The sequence below is a fragment of the Camelus ferus genome, chromosome 20 (genome assembly GCF_009834535.1).
Source record: "Camelus ferus isolate YT-003-E chromosome 20, BCGSAC_Cfer_1.0, whole genome shotgun sequence".
Taxonomy (NCBI): Eukaryota; Metazoa; Chordata; class Mammalia; order Artiodactyla; family Camelidae; genus Camelus; species Camelus ferus.
In genome coordinates this window covers 28,673,324-28,695,649 of record NC_045715.1, presented here as the reverse complement: position 1 = coordinate 28,695,649, position 22,326 = coordinate 28,673,324, and the positions used below count along the sequence as shown (strand labels likewise).

The 22,326-nt window shown below is 45.7% G+C and overlaps 1 protein-coding gene across 1 annotated transcript in view; it reads left to right on the top strand.

Moving 5' to 3' along the window:
• Positions 1-4,765: 4,765 nt before the first annotated feature.
• Positions 4,766-22,326, top strand: part of TRERF1 (transcriptional regulating factor 1) — a 194,240-nt gene continuing 176,679 nt past the window's right edge. The window contains 2 exon segments of the mRNA XM_032463084.1: positions 4,766-4,942; positions 5,354-5,439. The gene's annotated coding sequence lies outside the window, so the exon portion shown is untranslated.

The window sequence follows — 22,326 nt, the reverse complement described above, 5'->3', positions numbered from 1 at the left end:
CAACAATTACCCATACTTTGCTATCTTGTTTTATCTCCTGGTTTTTTATTGGGGGGGAGGGGCTAGAATATTTGAAAATAAATCTTAAACATACTTTCACCCAAATTCCTCATAATGCATCTCTAATAGATAACTTAAGAAAAAACATAACCACCATAGCACTATTACATCTAAAAAATTTAATAATTTCTTAACAGCTGTATCAAGTCCACATTTTACTTCCATGATGGGTCAACAATGTCTTTTTAATAAGTGGTTTTTTCAGATCAGCCACGCAAGATCTAAACACTGCATCTGATTTACCATGCATTTTAAAAGCCATTATTTACACACGAGTTTCACTTCATTTGACCAATGAAGAATGGCAGGGTCCCAGTTCACAAGTGGGTGAACTGGGGCTCAGAGAGGTTAAGAAACCTCCCCAGGGTCTCATTCCTGGTAGGGGCCAGACCCAGAATTTGAATTATGCAGTGCCTAAATTCAGACTCCATTCTACTCCTCCTTCAGGCTACAAGAAGTTTTCCAGTGTTGCAGAGGCAAGAGGCCTAGTGGTTGAGAGAGAGGGTTTAGGCTCAGGTTGGCCTGGATGCAAATTGGAGCAAGTTACATAATCTCTCTGATCCTCCACTTATGTCTGCATCTGTAAAGTAAGGTTACAGATGATGGTTTGTTGCTTATTAAATAGAAGAATGCCTGTCTAGTACTTAGCACAGTGCTTGGCACATAAAATGCACTCAGTAAACCTTAGCTATTATTACTAGCATAGAGGAGGAGAAAGAATCACAAAGCGTTTGCTTTTGTCAGCAGCTCAGGAATGGTGGTTCATCATTGTTACTACAAACTCAGCCTGTTTAGGTTTGAGGCTGAAGGCGTGTGTACTAGTGGTGGGAGTAGGGTGGTGATTCTGCCTGGATTGGAGAAGGAAGCCCTGCACATAATGATTTAAGTAGGCATCCAAGGAGTGCTCCTGAGACCTCAGCTGAAAAACAGTTGAACATGTCTTCTGAGTTCTTAATGTTTATTCTAATTTGGAACCACATAAATGCATTAAACCTCTTCCAAACAAATTAATTGCATTAAAACAAAAACAAACAGCCCTCCCCAACCCTCTTACCTTGGGTAAGTGCTGAGAATGGGAAAACTAGGACCTAATGACAACAAGAACAACAACAACAATAATAATAACACCCATACATTTTTTGCAGCCCTAGGAGGGCTTCAGTCACATAAGGCAGGTTTTGCACCAGGATGGGACTATTTCAGCCTGACTCTGATGTCATAGATCCAAAGTAGTATTTTAACTTTAGCTATCCTCCGACACTCATTCTAAGAGTCCAGACTACTGCTCCCAGATTTAGGGTTGTTTTCAAGCACATGCACTGTTAAGGGTTGAATCTATTGGCTAACTAAAGACTTTGTATGTATTGTCTGTGCCTTTTTTGGGGTGCTTTCCCAGTTTTTTTGGTCATAGATCGTTTTTAATGCTTAAGTCAGTTAATACTCTGTGGCTCTGACTTTCTAGAGTCCTTAAGGGATGCGGCACCTGACCGCACTTACAAATAAGAACTTGCCCAGTTTCTGTTCCGAGGGCTTTACATAGATGAACTTATTTAAATCTCATAATAACACTACACTGAAGGTACCTTTATTCTGACTTTACAGGTAAAGAAACTGACCCAAGTGAGGTTAAGTAATTTGCCTAAGGTCAGAGCCTGCACGACTAACCATTAGGCTTACTACCTCTCTGTTGGAAAGCATATAGGGGTCCTTTGAAGGTGACACAGCAGCAATATTTTAGGTCCCAAATCCTGCCTTCTCCTTTAGGAGCAAGAAAGACCATGTGTCAATTTCCTCATTGACCCTGGGCAATTTACTTAATCCCTTCAAGCCTCAGATTCCTTATCTGCCCCAGGGAGGAGTTTTAGATTAAAAGACCTCTCCTTGCATTACAAGTGTGGGTGTGTGCTGGGGGTGAGAGGCGGAGGGGCTGAGATTTCTGGGCGGGACTGAGCTGCTTTTCCTAGGTCTCTTGAGGAAACAGGGTGTTTTGAGGTTTTGTCCTAGTCACCTCCCTCCCAGGAGGTCAGGCTCCCCAGTCAGTGACAGCGCTTGGCTATTCCTCCTCGGCTTGGAAAAGTGCCGCCACCGCGGCCAGCTCAGGCCACAGCCCGGCTGTCCAGAGGTCGAGGGTGGGTCTTTTTTTTTCCCTGAGGGAGTTAGAGATGAGATTGTATCCTTCGGAAGGCTTCTTGGAGGTAATGACAGTAGAGTCGACTCCTGAAGGTCTAGCAGGAGTTAGTAAGAAGAGGTGGAGGGGGAAGGGTTACCCCCCCACCCCACCCCCAGCCACAGAACAAAGAAGCACTACCCGGCTTACAGTATAGGAGGAGGAGCTGTGAGAGTGGAGAGGTCTGTAGGGACGAAATCGCGCGGGGGCTTCAGAGCTTTATTCTAAGAGCAACTGGGAAGGGTTTGAAGGAGTGGAGTCCGGAGTTTTAGAAAGATTCTTCAAGTCGCTTGGGAAGAATGGGTCGGAGAGGGGCAAGAGGATCTCATAGAAAGCAATCGGGTTGGAAGATGACCGAGGACTGAGTAAAGTAGGGGTGGAGGTTGGGACTGAACAGCTGAGCTTTCTCTAACCCCACGACACTGCGCTGTTCCTTTCTTTGCTTATGTGGAAGGGCCCCCTAAAGGGCAGGGCACCGGCCAAAGGCTCATAGAGCGGAATAGCACAGAGCCCCCTCCTCTTTCGGGGGCTCTCTGGTCCAGATGCCCCAGAATTGGTGGGGTTATGCGGGAGAACTTACCACTGCTGAAGATGGAGAACCGTTACCCCTCAAAATACACAAAAACCTTGGCCGCTTTTGGCAGCAGCCTCCTCCGCCCATGACCTCATGCTTTAAGCTCCCATATAGCCTTCCCCCGCCCAGTCCACACCCGGCGCCCGGGTGGGGGTGGGGTGGGGGGGATAGTGGCGAAGGTCTGGGTAGCCGAAGCACCTTCTTTATCCTGCGCGAAGATTTGGGGGAAGGGACGCAACGACTTCCCCACAGTGAAAAAGGCATGGTTTAACATTCCCTTGAGCAAAAAGCACTCGCTGCCTTGTGGGCCCTCCACGAGATAGATGCCCCAAACCCGGCCCGAGGTGGTCTGTTTAGGCTAACAATGTTTGGTTCACATTTCCTTGGACCAGAAAAGCTGCCGGTTAATGCTGGCGTCCCAGGCTAGACCGAAGGGTGGCCGCGCCTTCGAGGGACCTGGGGGCTGTCCGGCTCTTGCCCCCCTGGCGCCGCCGAGGTTTGAACCCTTGGCTCGCCTTTCAGCCAGTGCCCTGCCCCCTGTTCGCAGCTGCTCTCGGTTTGGGTGCAGCGGTTTCCCCCGCAGAAGAGGAGGAGGAGACAGCGCGAGGAGCGACTCCCGGCTCAGGTTTCCGCACCAATGCCGTGCAGCCCCGGGCGGCCCCCGGCGGCCAGCCCTCCTCCCCGGCACCACGTTCCACAGTCATGGCGCACGAGGAGGGGCGAGCGCGCGCCGCGGCGGCACCCGCGCCCCCTCCCGTCTCCTCCGCCGCCCAGCCCCTGCCCCTCTCCTAGGCAACCTCCCTCTCTGGCCTGCTGCGCCACGGAGATGGAGACCCCTCCCCAGAGGGCTACAGTTCCAACGCTGTCTGCAGCACCCCCCTCCCCGCCCCCATCGGGGCGGAGGAATGGAGCCGCGCGCTTCGCGAACCTCCAGCCCCTTCCCGGGAGCCTCAGCCCCACCGGGGCCAGGGTGCAGTGGGGGGTAGGCGTAGACCGTCTCCCCGTAGCCCACCTAGACCTTGGCATCTTTGCAACCCCTAAAATAATAAACAGAAACCCCAAACCCCAGTCTTTAGATTGCAAAGCGCGTTACAGTAACCGGGACGGCTACGCAGGAAACAATCCTGCACTGGTCCGGGTCTCAGGCGGCAGCTTCCCGGCCACGCCGCCTTCTCCTGGGCCTCGATTTTCCGGCCTTGCCAGAGAGTCGGCCACGCCCCGGGGCTGACAGGTCCCGTGCGGGGCCGCAACTCGGTCCGCGCCCCCGGCCCATCCTTATCCAGAGCCTCGCCAGCCTACAAAAGGTGCAACCTCACGCACTTGCAGAGCACACAAATAAGGTCGGCAGCGCATCGCCCGGGAGGCTACGAACAATGCGCCGGGCGGCCGAAGCCCGCCGGAGCGCGGCGCCCCGGGGGACAGGGGGCGCAGGCGGGGGCCGCAGCGCAGGACCCGCCGGCCGCGGCGCTGGACACCTTACTTCCTGCTTCCCCGCCCGCGGCCAGACCCAGCTCTGCGGAGGGATATCTCTCCCCTTCTCTGTCCCTCTCTTTCCCTTCCCCCGCACCCCCCTTTTTGCTTCTGCCTCCCCCCCCCCCCGCCTTTCTCCTTTTGCAAGAAAATAATTTGACAGTCGATTTGCTGACAGGGGAGGAATTTGCATCCTGGATTAAAAAAAAGGCCGAGAGGAGCTTGGGAACGGTTGCTAGGGGTGGGTAATGGGTGAAATAAGGGGGGCACCGGGAACGGATAAGGAGAGTTAAGGGAGGGGGCGAGGGTGGGGAGCAATGCAAAAGGTAAGGCCAGGTTACCGCGGCTCGGCCCCGAGTGGGCTGCGGCCGGGGGAGGGGCGAGAGATACATATGTATTTCTGTCTCCCTAGCACACCCCCTTCCCTCTAAGCGATGGCTGAGAGGCGGTGCATGCAGATGGGGAGTAAGTTTCCTGAAGGGGAGGGTGGATGCACGCGCGCGGCCCCGCGCTGCAAATTTCCACCGGGGAGGGAGAGGCTGGATGCGGAGAGTTTGGAGTTGCTTGCTGCGGAGGGCAGGAAGGGGAACAGGGCTGGGAAAGGGGGCTGGCGGGCACTATATCTAGGAGTAAGTTTCCAGGATCGGGAGAGCCTGCACACTTGCTTGCTAGTAAGTTTCTGGCCGGGGAGGGCGCGTGGGGAGGAGGAGAGGGAGGGGTGCATGTATATAGAAGGGGGGAGGGGGGAGCAGATTTCCTGCGGGGAGGCTGAATGCATATGGAGAGTAGATTTCCTGAAGGGAGGGTGGAGGCGTAGACGGACCGAGTAAGTTTCTTGCTGGGGTGGTGGCGGAGGTGGTGGGTTGGTGCTTTGGAAACCCGGAGCTTCCCGGGGTGGGGGAGCACGCTGTCGGGTGGAGGGGCGAAGGGCCAGGTTCCCTGCTGGGGAGAGGGGTTTGCATCTGGGGAGTATGTTTCCTGGCGGAGCGATATTTGTTTACAGGCTGAGGGCAGTACTGTAAGTGAGTAGCGCTTCGAGAAGGCGGCTCTGACATAAATTAATATTGAAATTACTCTATCAGCTCTGCTCGCCCCCCATCCCACCCCCACAAGCGGAGACTGGTCATCTTGTCGGATTGCCCATGCACTTGTTGCAGAAACAGCCAAGGTAGGCCAGAAGCTTGTTAAGTTTCATTTTTAAAAAATTAGTTGGGGGATGCTCCGTGAGAAGACGGGGGAGGGGAAAGGAAAAGTGGGGGGACGGAGAAGGAAAAGTCTCCCCCGACTTCTTTACTTTCAGTATGTTAGCAGGGCCTTCTCTCTGCTTCTCCTGATCCTCTTCCCTTTCTACGCTGCACAGCATCCCAGCAAAGGGGGAGGGGTGAGGTGGGCGCTATAATTGGCAGCCCCGGCTTAAAGGATGGTGGTGGCGGGGCTTGCGATTGAAGGTTATGATGTTATAAAGCCTTCATTCTTCCATCCAAGAAACCGCAGGACCCTAGGGATGTGCCTTTTGGGGTTTTTGACATTATACATATGTGTATGTATACGCTCCTGTGGGCTCTTTGGGGGCTGGGTACTCCCCAGAAGTTGAAGTGGCCACCCAGATAGGAGAAATATATAAGGGGATAAACCTGCCCCTTCACTCCACAACTTCTGTTTGGGAGCCTGGGAAGTTACTGCTGTTGGTCCGAAGAAATAGATATTAAAAAAACAGCACAAAACCACCCATTCACTGGCAGAGGCCGAGAGCACCTGGCGGGCAGCCTCTGGCCAGCACTGGGCTGGAGCATGTGCGCCTGCCATCCTTAGGTTAAAAGAAAATGACTTCTGGTTCCTCCATGTGCCTTCAACCGGCCTGTTAGAGCCAGCTTTGTGGAAACTCTTCCCCACAGTAGACGCGGCTTTGGCAAGTGAACGTGTTGAAGCGGTTTGCTAACAGCATGGCCCGGGCTGTCTACTGAAGTACATGGAAGTGATGCTTAAGAATGATCGATCCAGGAATGGCTGAAGAGTTCTTTAAACAAATGCCAGCTGTTCGTGCTTTTTAGCAGGCCATGGAGTGGAGCATTAAAAAAACAGTTTTAAGTTGTCTCAGTTGGTACCAACCTTCTGCATCATTTACTGTCTCAAGGAAACAGTCTGGTGATGGAAAATGTGGTTTTGATGCTCGCTAGAAGCAGGAATATTCAGTGCTTAACTAGTTAACCAGCCCTCTTTGCTTCTCTGTGCCTCTTCCTAGTCCTCAGCCTCCTGGTTTCTGCAGATGAGTTGTATGTCTTTGCTGTCGGGTACCTTTGTTATGCTGGGAGTTTTATTTATTTATTTTCCTTAAATCGAAGTATGATTGTCATACAGCATTGTATTAGTTTCAGGTGTACAACATAGTGAGTCGATATTTTTATACATTACTAAATGATCACCACCATAAGTATGCTAGGAGTTTTAACTTGGCCAGGATAATTTTAGCACCAGGGATTCAAACCCAGACATATTTAGTAGGGTCAGGGAGTAAACACTAGGCAGTGTTGTTAACTAAAGTTGGTTAAGCTTTCTGCAGTTCTGTAGACAGACTCAGTACTAGCAGAGGAAAAAATGGTTAAAAAAATGATCTCTTTACATGTTACTGATGTACAGTATTTTTTTTTTTCCGTTTCTTTCCTCTCATCAGATTTCCAGATTAAGGATTTGATATTTGGCAGCTTGAGAGTTGAGTTAGTTGGGAATTAAATATTACTGCCACTTATCAAATGTTCCTAACTAGGCATTAGTTCAACAATTTAGCTATTATTTTTCCCCTGCTGAAAATCTGAGTCTGGTTGATGTATATGCTGGGAAGGTAAACACAATCTTTACGTGTATTTATCCCAGGGTAGTGGAATTATTTACACGTCTACCTTTGAAGCCAAGAGCAGTCATTCAGTTTTGTTTTTTTTTTCTATTTATGAGATTTATTTTATTGTCTTGCTCTGACCATTAATCAAGTCACAGTAGCTTTTCTTCCTCTTCTGCTAAGAATGTTCTTGTGGTAATAAAGGTTGGAAGGCCCATGATTCATAATTCACTCTTTTAAAAATATTGTTAGGATTTGATTTATAGGAATTGATACCAGGAGTGACACACCTCTTTGGGCTCCGCCCTTTTAAGCATGTCCATTTTCGCCAAAGAATTGTTTAAGAAGCCAGTCTGACATCTCAATAGAGAGCGTTTCCCTTCTGCTTTATGGGCAATGAGAACATTAATTTTGTAGGTTCCATGGTAAGCATGGGTCTTTTCACAGCTTGGTAAGCAGGCTTCCACATAGCAGGCATGTGTTAATATCACATAGCATTTATGTAAGCTTGCTGTGAAAACAGTTGTTCTATGAACTGTGTGGAAAGTACTCAGTTTTGTCTCCTTGAACCCACTTGGGCCTGTGGTTTTTGTTGAAGTGGGAGCTTTAGTTATAAAAGAGGGCTCAGACTGTAGTGTTATATAATCAAATATGTGGTCACAAGAACAAAGCTTATTTAAAATATATTTTTCTTCTGCTCTGATGGGTGGGTTGGTCATAGCAATCAAAAGCATCATTTTGGGGGGAAAAGTATGAGGATTCTCCATAAAGTTGACTAATCATAAAGTGTTAAAATTGTCTTGTGTTCAGCAGTTGGCTCGGTTTACAGTATTTGTAAAGTGACAAAGAACTTTCAAGGTGGTTTGATTCTCAAGGTAGGGGGACAGCATCACTGGAAAGAAAAGTGGGGAGGATACCAGTGTCTAACCATTTCTGGGCTTCAGATTTTTTATCTTAAAAATGCATAGTTTAATCGGTGACTTCCGTCCATCTCTGAAATTCTGGAGGGAGGTCTCAAGAGATCTTCACAGTCTGTCTCTTCCTGGGCCAACGGCCAGATTGCCTCATGGACTTGGGCGAGTTGATTAACTTCTCTTTTTGTCTTCTCATGGAAAGAGTGGATTTGTACCTTGGTATTCCAAAAAGGATTCTTGAGTGGCCCAGTAATCTTGACCGTTGAACGAGGAAATACTTTTGAAACTCTGCCACTGTCCTGGGGGAAAAAAAGTGCATGGTTGAGTCCCAATTAGTTGTGCTAATAGAGAGCGGGGCACATAATCCCAGGCACCAAAAATAATTTCAGTTCATCTTGGACGTTTCCCCTCCAGCCAGCTGGTTCACCTGCCTAATTATGCCTGGTCAAGTCTAAGGTTAATTGAGCTGTTATTCCCAGGCAGCAGGAGTACATAGTCCTGGGAGCGGTGGGAGACCAGAAAGCCTAGTGTGGCCTTACCCACTTTCAGTGGAGAATTCACACGTGGATAATTGGGATTTGGTCATATGTTTGTGGTAAGTTTCATATTGGTAATACTGTATTACTGATACTTCTGTGATATCATATATTTCACCATTGGCATTTTGGGGGGGGAAAGCTCTTGATGTGTTTATTGACTTTGAACTTTGATATGAAAAGTAGTCAATCCAGATGAGTGGCTCAAACCCTGAGCAGTACAGATGGGTGCTGATTGTCTTGCTCTAAAAGCAGTTGAATTCAACCCGTTTTATTTCTGACCTCATAAAACTGTGTGATTTAGGGAGGAAAATCAGCTGGAATCTTGTGGATTAATATTTCTTAATTGGCATGTAGGAGGGGAACCAATGAAGTCAAAGGAGAAACTAAAACATAGTTGATTTCTTTTGTGGGGAGGGGACAAGAGCAGCTGGATTCCAGATATTGGGATGTTCTTTCACCAAGTTTGCTGTGGCATCTTAAGAAATAATATAGTCCTGGGTAACATGGTTTGCTCCCATGACTCTCTTAATAAACCTTTTCTTCTGGGTTAAAGAAAATAAGCAATAAAAAGTGTCTGTGATATTTTCTAAAGCTTTTTAACTTCCCAGGGCAGCTGCTTGTAGGGTCTTCTGGTTAATTTGAGTTTACTGAAGAAACATGATTTTTGCTTTTTCCTCATGAAAGACAAGCTCGAGATGGGCGGGGTATGCTGAGCTATTGGGCTGTTGATTCAGCAACGTTAAAAATTTTTTTTTGTTAGAGAGGAAGGGGAAAAAGAACCCGTATGCCTAAGTGGGAGTGATAACCCCTCAGGGCTCCCAGGAGGTTAACAGTTATTTTCATGCTGTAACCGGATCTGGTTTATTCATGCGTCCATTTGGCAGTGACTTATTGAGCACCTACTGTTTGCTCAGCACTGTGTTAACGCCCTGGGTATACGTTAATAATTAAAATAGATGTAATCATCTTCCTCTACCATTCCCCACCCTGCCACCTAGCCTACAGTCCAGAGGGGAGGCAGAAAGTAAAGAAGTATAATACTGCAAAGTGCAATAAATGGTCTGATGAAACCACAGGGAGCAGTGACCTGGACTTTCTTAGTTAAAGTAGCCTAGTAAAAGGCTCTCTGAGGACTGGGGATGGGGGAAGACAGAGCATCAGGCAGAGAGAGGAGAGCCTGGGTGGAAGGACTTTGGTCCCCTTGAGGGGACTAAAAAGAAGCACAGATGGACAAGGCAGAGGGGGAGAGGGCAGCATGAGATGACAGTGCAGGACTCTGGAGCCTTGGAAAGGTTTGGGTTTCATTTGAAGTGGAGTAGGAAGCGACTGAAAGTTTGCAGTGTTAAGTGACACCCCCTAACTCGTATTTAAGGGGATGGCCTGGAGGGAGAGGGGCAGGTGTGGAATTGGGGAGCAGTAAAAAGGTGTTTGGAGCAGGCCAGGTAAGGAGGTGACAGGAGGTGAATGGAGCGGGGCAGGTGTGTGTGAGAGGCCTATTAGTGGTTGAATGGGCAGGGCTTGCTGAGGTATTTGGTGGAGAGTTGGTGGGAGGAATCTAATAACTGAGGTTTCTGGCTGGAGCAGTTGGGTAGATATGGGTGGTGCTCTTTGCTGGATGGGGAAGAGGGAGAGTGAAGGGCACACCACTAAGTTTGACATGCCTATTAGACTCAAGGTGGAGGTGTTAAGCCTGCAATCTGATAAGAGCATCCAGAGCCAGAGGAATGGCCCGGCAAGAGATAAAAATGTGCAAACCATCAGCCAGGGGTTGGTATTTAAATCCAGGAGACTAGGTGTGGTGCTCTAAGGAGCATGTAGAGAGAGAAGAAATGAGTGTGTGTGTGTGTGTGTGTGTTGGGAATAGGGGAGTGTAAATGTTGCATGAGGTTAGGGCCAGAAAAGTCACCACTGGATTTGCCAATATGGAAGCCATTGGTGACTTGCAAGGAACAGTTTGAGTGGAGTGATGGATGCGTCAGAGCAAGATTGGAGGGGCCTGGGAGGGGAATAGGAGGTGAAGACCTGGGAATAGCATGTGTAGACAACTTTTTGACAAAGTTTGACTGTGGAAGGGGACAGAGAAATGGAGGGGACTGGTAGGACATTTGTGTGAAGGGAAGGGATTCTGGAGGGGTGCTGCCGGTGTATTTGTGTGATGATGGAAAGATCAGTGGAGAAAGTGATTGATCAAGAGCAGTGGGTTGAAGGGGAGTACAGCTCAGTGGTAGAGCACGTGCTTAGCATTCATGAGGTCCTGGGTTCAATCCCCTGTACTGCCGTTAAAAATAAATAAATAGATAGATAGACAAACAAATAAACCTAACCCCCCCCCCAAAAAAAAAAGCAAAGAAAAGAGCAGTGGGTTGGGTCAGCTGAGCAAAGCCCTTGAGAAGGTCTGTGGGGAAGATCTGGCCTTGGCCAGAGGAGGGACACTTCCTTCATGATGACAGGAGGGAAGATTGAAGAAGAGTGAAGGTGCAGGTGAGGGAAAGGTGCAGGAGCGGCGGTGCTGGGGCGGCAATGGGCTCTGTCTCTCCAGGCTGGGGCCACACTGTCCTTGAGCAGGAGTTTGGGCTCAGGACTTGCCACCAGCCAGAGACTGCAAGGGTTAAGATTGCATCACTAAATTGTACTGCATTTTTCTGAACATTTGACTGCATTACTGAACAGTACAGAGGCAAGACCGGATTCCTTGCTCGGGGAGAAGAGTCTTCAGTTAAAGTAATCTGGGCCTCACATTAGATGTAATTGAAAACTATGATTGGAAAAAGACATCTCTGATTTTCAGCCCTGTTCAAAAGTTGGTGGGCACTGTGGCTTACATTTTGAACAAGAAAAAATAAACAGTGACAACAACAACAAAGAAACGGCTAAATTGCTGCTTCTCCTCCAGTCTGCCTTTCACAAAAATATGCCATAGACTGTCCGGCCAACCCTCGTGGCCCGACCGTGGGGTCTGTAGGGCAGGTGAGCGCGTGAGGAGAGAGTCGGGAGGCATGGGTTGGGGTCCAGCTTCGTCGGATGACTCTGGACAAAGTCATCCCCAGGGTCTGTCTCCACATCTATAAAAAGAGGGTGATGCCATCTAACGCCTCTTCTCTGAGAGTTGTGAGGACGGAATCAGATAATGTACACAAAGCGCGATGTAAACTGTAAGAGGCGTCGGGTACAGGCGGCGGCGAGGTGCCCTGATCTTCAGCCGGATCTCCTTTTCAGATATGAAACCTGACAACCAGAGAAAAACTTCCCTCCATTCCCCAAAGCTTCTTCCAAGAACCCTGTTCACCATGTCCTCTTGCACTCTTGTTCCCTCCTGGTAGCCATTGTCTATTTGGGGTTTCGGGTCCTCTGTGATTTCTTTTAGTGAAATTGCTCTTACTGCTGGAAAGCTGGCATCAGAAAGGCTGACTGTGAAATGCCAGTCTGTATAGGTTCACACTCTGATTCCATATATAGCATTTGAAACCTGCCCATTCCAGGGGCCAAATGGACTGGGTTTGTGAACTGAGTGCTCGGGAACTTTGAACCCACCCATTAACCCTTACTGTGGTCCAGGGGTCTTAGCAGTCTTCACTTGCCTTCTGAATTTGTTTTGCAAATGAGGACTGTTCTATAAAGCTGAATCTACCTAAAAACTGTTCTTAGCCTTTAGTCTTACTGTCTATGCTGGAAAATCATTTCTAGTTTTAAAAACCATCCAGTGCTTTTTACTAATCGGACCCCTGGCCTCTGCCTGAGTGTGAGGCTTTATTTTTTTTTAATTAATTTTTGTTATGAGAAAACTTGAAACCCAGAAAAGCAGACAAACTAGTATAATAACCACGGTACCCATCACCTCGATTCAGCGGTTAGTGAGATTTTGTACACCTGTGGAGAAGAGGACGTTTTCCTGTATTTGTATAATAAATATCAGTTGTCAGTTTTGAGAGATCAGTGGAACTGATATCAATTTGGTTTCATAGAGGGAAGAAAATATCAACGAAAAATCAGAGAGAGGAAATGGGTGACGTCATTGTAATAACTCATGTTTACCTCGCATTTTATAGGTCCAAAGCCTCTGTGGCATGTCTTATTTTAACTATCTTGCAGCAACCATAAGAGGTAGATATTATTCTCATTTTATAGCTCAGGAAAGTGAGGCTCAAGAAGTAGAATTGAAAAAAGCTAAAAAAGTGATTAACCCAGAGTCACATGTCCAGCCAGCATCCAAAGCCCTCGTTTAATGCCAGAATTTGAATGGTCTCCAAATTTTGTGCACTTTCGGAGAGATAATGCTGTCTAGAATTAAATAAGAATTGTGGTACAGAATATATGCAAAGGATCAGGGCAACCAGGAAGATCATTTGGGAATTTTGGGCTTAGAACTCCAGTGACCTTAATTGGAAAAACTCAGATGATTTAAGCATGTTTGGTGCATTACAGTTTTCAAAAAACTTGAATCGTCTGGCTCATTCTGGAGCACATAGCTTTAAGGCCACCTTATAATTAAAGCCAAAACTTGACTTCAAGTGATCCAGTGGCTATTCTCCATCAGCCTCCTACTCTCAGCCCTGTCCCTTCTCTGGGGCTCCTGCGTGATCATTTCTAGAGTGTGTGGCTTTTAGTCTCCAGGCTCCGGTGTTGAACACACTGGGCCCCCGAGCAGGTCACTGCCTCCGGAAGCTTCCTGAGGGCCCCTCGGGGTCTTTGTCATCACTGAGGCTGTAACAGAGGCTGCTCTGAGGGCCTCTCCTCATCTTTGGGAAACTGCTTCCAATCCAGCCCAACTTCTTTGAAAGATTTTTTAAAAAGGAAAAGAAAAAAAATGGAGTCAATGCCCAAGGAGTTTTAATAGGAGTATGGTTGGAGTTCCCTCAGTTATTGTCACAATGGGAGATACCAAACTCCCTTAAAATTCAGCTGAAGGCTACCCGTAATGAATGAGCTGGCTCTGAAGTGACGGGACTTGATCACTTCTCTGTTTTAATTGGCTGAACACATGTAACTGAGGGGTTTTCATAGGGGGCCGTGGAAGAAGGTAAGGACATTCAGGGGCCTCTTTCCTTTTGAAGAGTCAGAGCTTCTTTGGAGACAGGCATGGAATTCAGACAATTTCATGGTGTGGACACTCATTCCTTAAGTCTTTCTTGAGGGCTCTGTGTGCCTGGTCGTGGGCCAGGCTGTGGGGTGGGCGGGAGGGAGATGCACTTGGGCTTCTGCAGCTCTGGCTCATGGGGCTGTTGTCATCCTTACCTCGGGGCGTGTCTCTCACTCCTTCTCCACTGCCCTGGGGAGGGCCGAACTGGGTCATCACTCAGTTTTGCACCCGCAGCACCTCGCACAGGGCTGGTGCTAGTTAGCACAGTGTAAATGCTTACTGATGGAAGAATCAGCGGCTTTGTTGTTTCGGTTTTGCCTCTGGTTCTCTCCTCATTGGTTCTTGTTGGAGGGAGTAATCCAGGCCTCTCTGCCACCAGGGTCATCCCTTGCAGACTGAAGGAGACCAGAGAAATGTTTCCTTCCCCCTTGCCTTTCTGGCCTGCCAGGCTTTAGCTGGGGTGGTTTAACTGAGCTCTCAAATGCAAATGTGGCCCCATCCCCCATCTCTTTTAATAAGTGATATTTTGTTAAATCAGTTATTCAAGGCCTTATCTATATTTCTGTCTGGGCTGGCTTAGTCAAAATAGGAAAGGGTGAATATTAGATTTCTTCACCCGTCCACCCCCCCTTCCCTCTCCTTTGAGCAACTCTACGTAAGATTTCTGATAGGGGAGGGGTGATGTGTCCTTGAAGAAGTAAATGCTGCCTGCAGAAAAAGATGTGGAGGGCTTTGACTTGTAGCGAATGCTGTTTTTCAGCAGCTGTGATTTTTCCATTTTTCTTTTTCTTTCTGTTTTGATTAGTGGAACTCATTGTGCTCCAGGGTTGGGATTGCGTTGGGGGAGGGTGCAGAGGGAGCAGCATTTACTGGGAGAGCTCGAGTCGGGGAGGAGGAAGGAGAGAAGGGATTTATTGAAAATATATGTCTACTTCTGCCATGATAAAGCAGCAGGCATGTACAAATGCAACGGGGAAATCATTATTGTGGTAATGTAGGCAGAGCTCTGCTTTCTCATTAACAGAGCTTAACCCACGTGGAGGAGGGGGCTGCCTGGCTGCTTTGAGAGTTGGGGGATTCAATAATAGCAAAAACTCAGGGGATTGTCCCCCTCCCCCCTGCTCGCCCCCTCCAGCTGCCTTCTCCTTTCTTTCTCCACTCAGTTTGTAACCTTCTTAAAGCTGCTTGTTGGATTTCATGGTCCCCTTCCCCCCGGCCCCCCCCAACTGCTGTGAGGACTGTTTAATTTTTTAAAGTTGGAGGGAATTAAAATAAATTTTCTCTTGGGAACTCGAGATTTTTGGCAACGCCTGGTGAGTCAGAGATGGGATTAGACCCCTTGCCTGGCAGGGAGCACCAAGAAAGACCTGATTTCGAGACTCAGGAATTTGCATGTGCCGTGAGGTATCCCAAGGACGGTTCCACATCACTTCAGTCGTGGCAGAGAGCTTGCCGTGGGCCTGGCCTCGTGCAGGTGTGTCCGCCATTTTATCCTCACAAGTGTGAGAGGCAGATATGATGCCCACTTTCCACTTGAGGAAACTGTGGCTCGGGGCCTTTCAGCAACTTGTTTAAGGACATTCAGGTCCTGTGTTGCCCAGCTGGTCTCCAGACCCAGGACTAACTCCATAGACTGGCTTCTGATCATTAGGCTACGCTGCCTTCAATAATTGGCTAGTCACCTTCCCTGGACAGGCCTCTAGATTCTAGGAACCTGGGAAAAATGGAGCCACCACAGGGCCTGCCGGTGACAGTTCCGGGTAGAGTGCTCAGGGCATTCATGAAAACCTTTACTGAGTCCCTGGACAGAGCTGTGATTCTAAGGGAGGTCAAGGTTAGGGACTCCCATCTTTGTCAAAAGCAATGAGTGCCCCACCCCCCATCCCTGCCAGGCTGTGGTCCCTTTACTGACAACTCACGTGCTCATCAAGCATTTATTGAGTGCCTCCCATGTGCTGGGATTGTACCTGTGGCTGGAAATACTAGGACAAGTAAGAGAAGGTGCTCAGAGTCTGGTGGAGGACTGTTCTGAGAACATGTAAATATGACACACAGCAATGCCTTCCTAGAAAAATACAAAACTTCAGAAATAGTAAGTAGGAAGGGAGTCTTCAGAGAGAGGTGGGACGTGGGTAGGTTGTGGGGTTCAGCAGGGGCTTATAGGTGGACAAGGGGGAGGGGACAGCTGATAACCTGGTGAGCATAGGAAGCCACATATAGTCTGGCCTTACTGCGATATCACTTCACCTTTCAAGGCTTACCAGTCTGACTTCATTTTCCATTGCCCTCATGCTCTGGAGCTCTAGAATGCTCTAGAACTGTGCTGTCCAGTTTGGCAGGCTTTTCTGAGCCATGCATGGCTATTTAAATTTAAATGAATTTAAAATTAAGTCAAATTAAAAATTCAGTTCCCCAGTTGCACTGGCATGGGTAGCTCGTGGCTGCCATATTGGAGAGCATAGATGTAGAACATTTCCACTGGTGCAGAAACTTCTACCAGATAGTACTGCTCATGAACCTTACTCTGAGGTTTCTTCTGCATGGAATGTTCCCTCCATTGCCCCTCCCTGGCTCAACTCCCACTTCCTCCAGAGGCCTTCCCTCAACATGCAGGCTGGGCTTCCGTCCACTGTCCACCTGGATTGCAATACTCCCTTTCCGTGTTTGTCTCCTCTACAGGACATTCAACTTCTTAAAGGCATGAGCTAGGTCTTGTTCATCCTGTATCATGTCTTGCTTATCATTGTGTCCCCAGCACCGAGGAGGTTCTCAATAACAATGGCAGGTGATGACGCTGGAGAGCGAGGCATTGGGCCGTGTGCCATGTTATGGAGCTTGGTCTTGACCCTGTAGGCAGGTAGGTTTAGGGTGAGGTGGGATGTATCGGGGAGTGGGGTCAAGTCAGATTTCTATGTTAGAAAGATTACTCTGAGAGGTGTGGAAGACAGGCTGGAGAGGCTGAGCCTGCAGCCCAAGAGATCAGTTAGGAAAGTTGGCAACACAAGGGTGAGGGGGCTAAGGGTCTGCACTTCGTAGGCTGTGGCAGTGATGTTGGAAGGGTAGCATCACCATCTGACCCAGTCAGGGCCTCCTGCCATTTCTCTCTCCATTTTGGATGCTCTTTTCCATTTATAAGGGAAACAGCAAAAAGAATTCCTTTCTACTTCTGGGTTCTTCAGTGCCTTTCCCCATTGAGGCCCCTGGCTGTCTAGTCTGTAACCCTCGTGGTCCACTCTCTGCCGTGACTGTGGCTGCCCTCTTCCCCACTCCCCTCCAGCGGGCTAGGAAGAACATTTTACTCCACGTTGTCCCACGTCTCAACCCTTATGATTGAATCTGTGCAGAAGCACAGAGCACAGAGGCTGGGGTTTTAGTGTTCTGTCTTTGCCAACCTATGCCAGGTTCTTCTCCAAGGACACTTTTTTTTTTTTTTTAAATGGAGGTCCTGGGGATTGAACCAAGGACCTTGTGCGTGCTAAGCATGTGCTCTGCCACTGAGCTATTTCCTTCCTCCTCCGAAGACAATTTTGGGGACTTAAATTTAAGAAGCTTGTAGAGAGTTTAGGAAAGGAGTCTGAGGAGTCGCCGAGATTAGGCCAGTCTCTTTGAGATGGTTAAGAAGGAACCAGGATGGCAGGATTTAGAGACGCATAAGAAGATGAGGCAGTGTGCTCTGGCCATAGTGACCTCACGTTGTGTGCTTGGGGGATAGGATGCATTTCAAAGCATAACACTTACCTACTAAATACAGACGTGTGCCATCATTTTATATACATTACTTCATTTAATCCTCAAAGCAACTCCACGAGGAAGATTATTATTATTACCATTATACAGGTGAGGAAATGGAGGCCCCGAGGGACAAAGTGCTTGGGCCTGAACGTGCTCTCAGCTCTGCCCCGATTGTTCTGCACAGGGGGAAAGTTTGTCGGGTGTATGTTTGACCAGAGCTGGAGTGGTGTTCATGACTTTGGGACCTTGGGAAAGTCACTTCACCTTCCTAAACCTCCATTTCCTGAGATAGTCACGTCTACTTGGATGAGTCATTGGGAAGATTAATGGCAGAACAGACATAAAAATCAGCACCTCATAAGCCAGAGGGGGACACGTATTTGTGGAATGGAAGTTCACGGTCTTGTGGAGCAGGCTGTCGGCCCATGCCCTTCCCTGGTCAGAATGTCATGGCTCAGATTTACAAAAGTTCTCATGCTTTTAAGTACTGGAGATGTAATTCAGAGCTTCATTTTAGAGCTAAGACTTTTTCTCTGAAATTGTGTAAGTGTTAAGTAAAAGTAGTTCATAAAACTTTCTTTTGGAATACCATATGATATCACTTATATGTGGAATCTAAAATATGATACAAATGAACTTGTTTATGAAATAGACACAGACTCACAGACACAGAAAACAAACTTACGGCTACCACAGGAGAAAGTGGGTGAAAGAGGGATAAATTAGGAGTTTGGGATTAGCACATACAAACTACTATGTATAAAACAGATAAACAACAAGGTCCTACTGGATAGCACAGGAAACTATATTCAATATCCTGCAATAAACCATAATAGAAAAAAACATGAAAAAGACTATGTCTACATATGTATAACTGAATCACTTTGCTGTACACCTGAAACCAACACAGCATTTGAAATCAACCTTACTTCAATCAAACAAACCAAACAAAACCCGTTTCTTTTGGAGAGAGAGACTACAAATAGTAGATGGTGATCATAGGGAATTCAGAAAATATTGACAGATAGAAGGAAGAAAATAAAAATTCTTTAATTCCTTCCTGTTAGCATTGTAATAATTTTCATCCAGTATTTTTTCTAGGTAGTGCAGTCTGGTGATTAAGAGTGTAGATTCCAGAGTCAGACTGCCTAGATTTTAAGCCAGGATCCCTCATTCACTGGAAGTAATAACAATGACTTGTAGGACTGGGTGAGGTGAGATGAGATGATATATGTAAAACATTTGAGGCTGTGCCTGGCAGATAGTAAATTCTGAATGAACATTAACTATGATATTGTGCTTTAAAAATAGAATTGGGGTTAGTTTGCATATGCTTTAATATCTTGCTCATTTAATATTCTTGGGAAACATTTTTTCTGAAGTAGTTGTTTTTAAGTATCCTGTTGTTTGGATTCTGTGTTCATTAAATATACCAGGCACTGAGTCCCCTCATTTATTTAACTAGTCCTTATTATTAGAAATTTAGCTTTTTATCATTTTTGATTATTATAAATAATGCTTCGATGAACATCCTTGTACATAGATCTTTGATCACATCTCAGATTATTTTCTTAGTAAACTCCTGGAAAGGAGAATTACTTTGTTAAAGAGAATGGGTGTTTTTAAGATTCTGGGTAGCATTTCCTAATTGTTTTTTAAACAATTTAAAAATTGATTTTCATTCACACTACCAGCATATGAGAAGATCCACCTCACTCGATCTGCCCTAATATTACTGTTTTTAAAAAAAATGGTCATTCTTGTGTAGCATGGATTACTTTCTAAACAATATACGTTACTTTCCTGGGGCTCAGGGTTTTTTCCTGCTGTTAGGTGGAATACAAATGTCTCTTGCATGATGACTGTTATTTGTTAATTTAGCAAGTTCTTTGGATTTCTGTTGTGGAAAGACCGTGCAAATGACCTGAATTACTTTCAGAAGCAATTCTTTCTGCCGAGTTAGAATTTCCTCATGTTTTTCGAGAAAGAAGACTAGGATTGCTGTCTCTCACCAGACCCGGTGTGAGTGAGCAGTCATTCGGTGCCCAGGGCACAGGAAGTATTAGATAGCTAGTCTGTAATCGGCAGACGAACAGCATTCTTAGAATAAATGTTACCAATAATTGTCTGCAGAAATATAGGGTCTCAGTCCAATTTTCTAAGAATTTGTTCTTTTTAAACCTTGAGAAGAAAATGAAGGCGACTTTCACCTCCTGCAAGTATGAGAAAATACTGTCTAGTGTTATATGAAGCCAAATATTGAGAAAAAAGTTGTTCTACTGAAAATGTCAAAAAGTATAAGAAAACGAAAACCAGTCATCATTCCACCACCTAGACAGGACCTCTGTTTTTAAAAATGGGGTTTCTTCCTAGTATTTTTCCAGTACATATACTTTTGCATAGTTGGATGCTATGTGTCTGATTTTGTTGGGTTCTTTTTTTTAAGAGCCTACCCTAAATTAATACTTTAACCGTTTCCTAAACAATGGAAGCTCCTTAAAACACTTAGACGCCTCTGCCTCCTTTATACCGCCTTTTGAGGCCTTGTGATTTTGATTCTCCTGAGAATTTTATCCCATAAAATTATAATATAAAATATAATACAATTAAAACACAAAATAGTATAAAATGATAAAATTTTCATAAGAACTTAATCCCATAAGACGTTGTTTTAAAAAGTCAACAATAATTAGTCCACATATTTACTATTTTTGGTGCCCTTCATTTCCCCTATATAACTATGTGCATACTTCCCTCTCAGGTTAATTTTCTTTTTCCTGAAGAACTCTCCTTGTTTTGTGTGTGTGTGTATGTGTGGTGGAGGGTGTCTGCTGGTGTCACAGTTCTCTCAATTTGTGTTTGAAAATGTCTGTTTGGAGGATATTTTTACTGGGTATAGAATTCTATCTTTTTTTTTTTTTTTTAATAATCCTTTAAAGATACCATTCCATTGTCTGGCTTCCTTCATTTCTGTTAAAAAGTCATCTGTCACTTTTATTGTGATTTCTTTGGCTTTGTGTTTTTAGCCGTTTTACTATGATGCCATAATTATGGTTCTCTTTGTATGCATCCCCTGTGGAGTTTGGAGAGCTTTGCCCCACTATTTCATGTCCTTAGACTCCTGCACATGTGTTAGACCCTTTTATGGTATCCTACATGTCCCTGAAGCTCATTTTTGTTTTTTCTGTGTTTCAGTATGAGTATTTTTTTCCACTGACCTAGCTTCCAATTCACCCATTAGCTCTTCTACTATTTCTTATTTGCTGTCAGGTTCATTTATTCAATTCTTGATTTGTTTTTTTTTAATTGTTTGTAAAATATTTTATTTATAATAAAATATATTTTTGATTTTTTTAATGATTGCATTTTTCCCTTGGTTTGGTCTTTTTCCTGACATGCTTGGTCATTTTTGTTTGAATGCTGGGCATTTTACATGGAAAATGTAGAGGCTCAGAATGTTGTATCACCTTACTTGGTATTTCTGATTTGCTCTTACTTGTAGGGTGGGTATTTATTAGGGTACTTCCTCCTTGATAGGCCCTGATCTCCAAATTTTGTCTCCCTGCCACAGTAAAGCTACTAAAATCTTGGCTTACCTTTTAAGTCTTTTCATAGCTTCTCTCTGCTGGATTCCCTGAGTCTAGCCCTATACACACTGGGTTAGGTGTCAGCAAATTCCTTGAGGGGAAGTTGCTGCAGAATCCTGAGTTTACTTGTGTATGGTTCATTTTCTCTGGGATGTTGGTCTCTCAAATCCTGGATATCTTTATAGTCTTGAACTGCAGTTTTTGTCTTCCCAATCTAGGGAGAAAGCTGCTGCAAGCTTTAATTTGCTGCCTTCCTTTTCATCTTAATATTCCTTCTGCCAAATCAGCCAGTGCCCTGAGTGTAAGCATTAGCTACTAAATACACCTCCTGAGCTTCCCTCTCCTCTAAGGGTTTGGTCTCTCAGGTCCTAGCTGCCTTGTTGTACTTCCCTACCCACAAACACTTAATTTTATTGTTATTATTTTGTGTTTTATTTACCTTTTATGGTTGTTCTATACAGGAGGGTTAGTTTAATAGCAATTAGTTATAATAGCTGAAAGTGAAGCCTAATTTTTGTATCCTTTATTATTTGACATTATAAGTGTTTTCCTTGTCTTTATAAAAACTTAGATGATTTCACAGAACCCCTTCTTATGGCTTTTATGATCTGCTCACCCATTCTATTGTCTGATATTTAGGTCATTTCCCATAATATTCTTATATAAATAATACTGCAGTAAGTATGTTTGTGCTGAAGTACTTTATTAATACTTTAAAAGTATGTAATGGGAATGGTCAGGGCTGAAAATATTTTTCAGTAGTGACTGTTTTCATGTATGTCATATACAACAATAAAACTGTAGACTTTTTCTCTCTCAGATGGTTCAGAAAGTGTTTTCCCTTCTTGTAAGATATTCAGGGGAAGAGGGATATGGCTCAGTGGTAGAGCACATGCTTAGCATGCACGAGGTCCTGGGTTCAATCCCTAGTATCTCCATTTAAAAAAAAAAGAAAAGAAAAAATTAATATAATGCTTACCATGGACCAGTCATTCTTTTACATGGTTTATAATAAGAACTTTAATTTTCCTAATAGCCCTATGACACAGGTACTAATAATGATGAAGAATGTGGGGCAAGAGAGGGTAGGTAACTTGCCCAGGGTCACACAGGGAACTTGTCCAAGGTCATGCACTCTTCAGTGGCAGAGGTGAGCCCTGCATTCTGCCTCTCGAGCCTGTGCTTTTAGCTATCACACTATACCACCTTGAGCTAATTGTTGTAATTTATTGCTTCCCTTCTACCAATTTTAGCTTATTCCAGGGCTTCCCCAGCCTTTTCTTAATTGGGCATTATTTTTTCCCTCAGCATTGTGGTTGCTGGGGGATGAGTATGAACGTGGGGACAGGTGCCATGGATGGATGTTAAGTTGC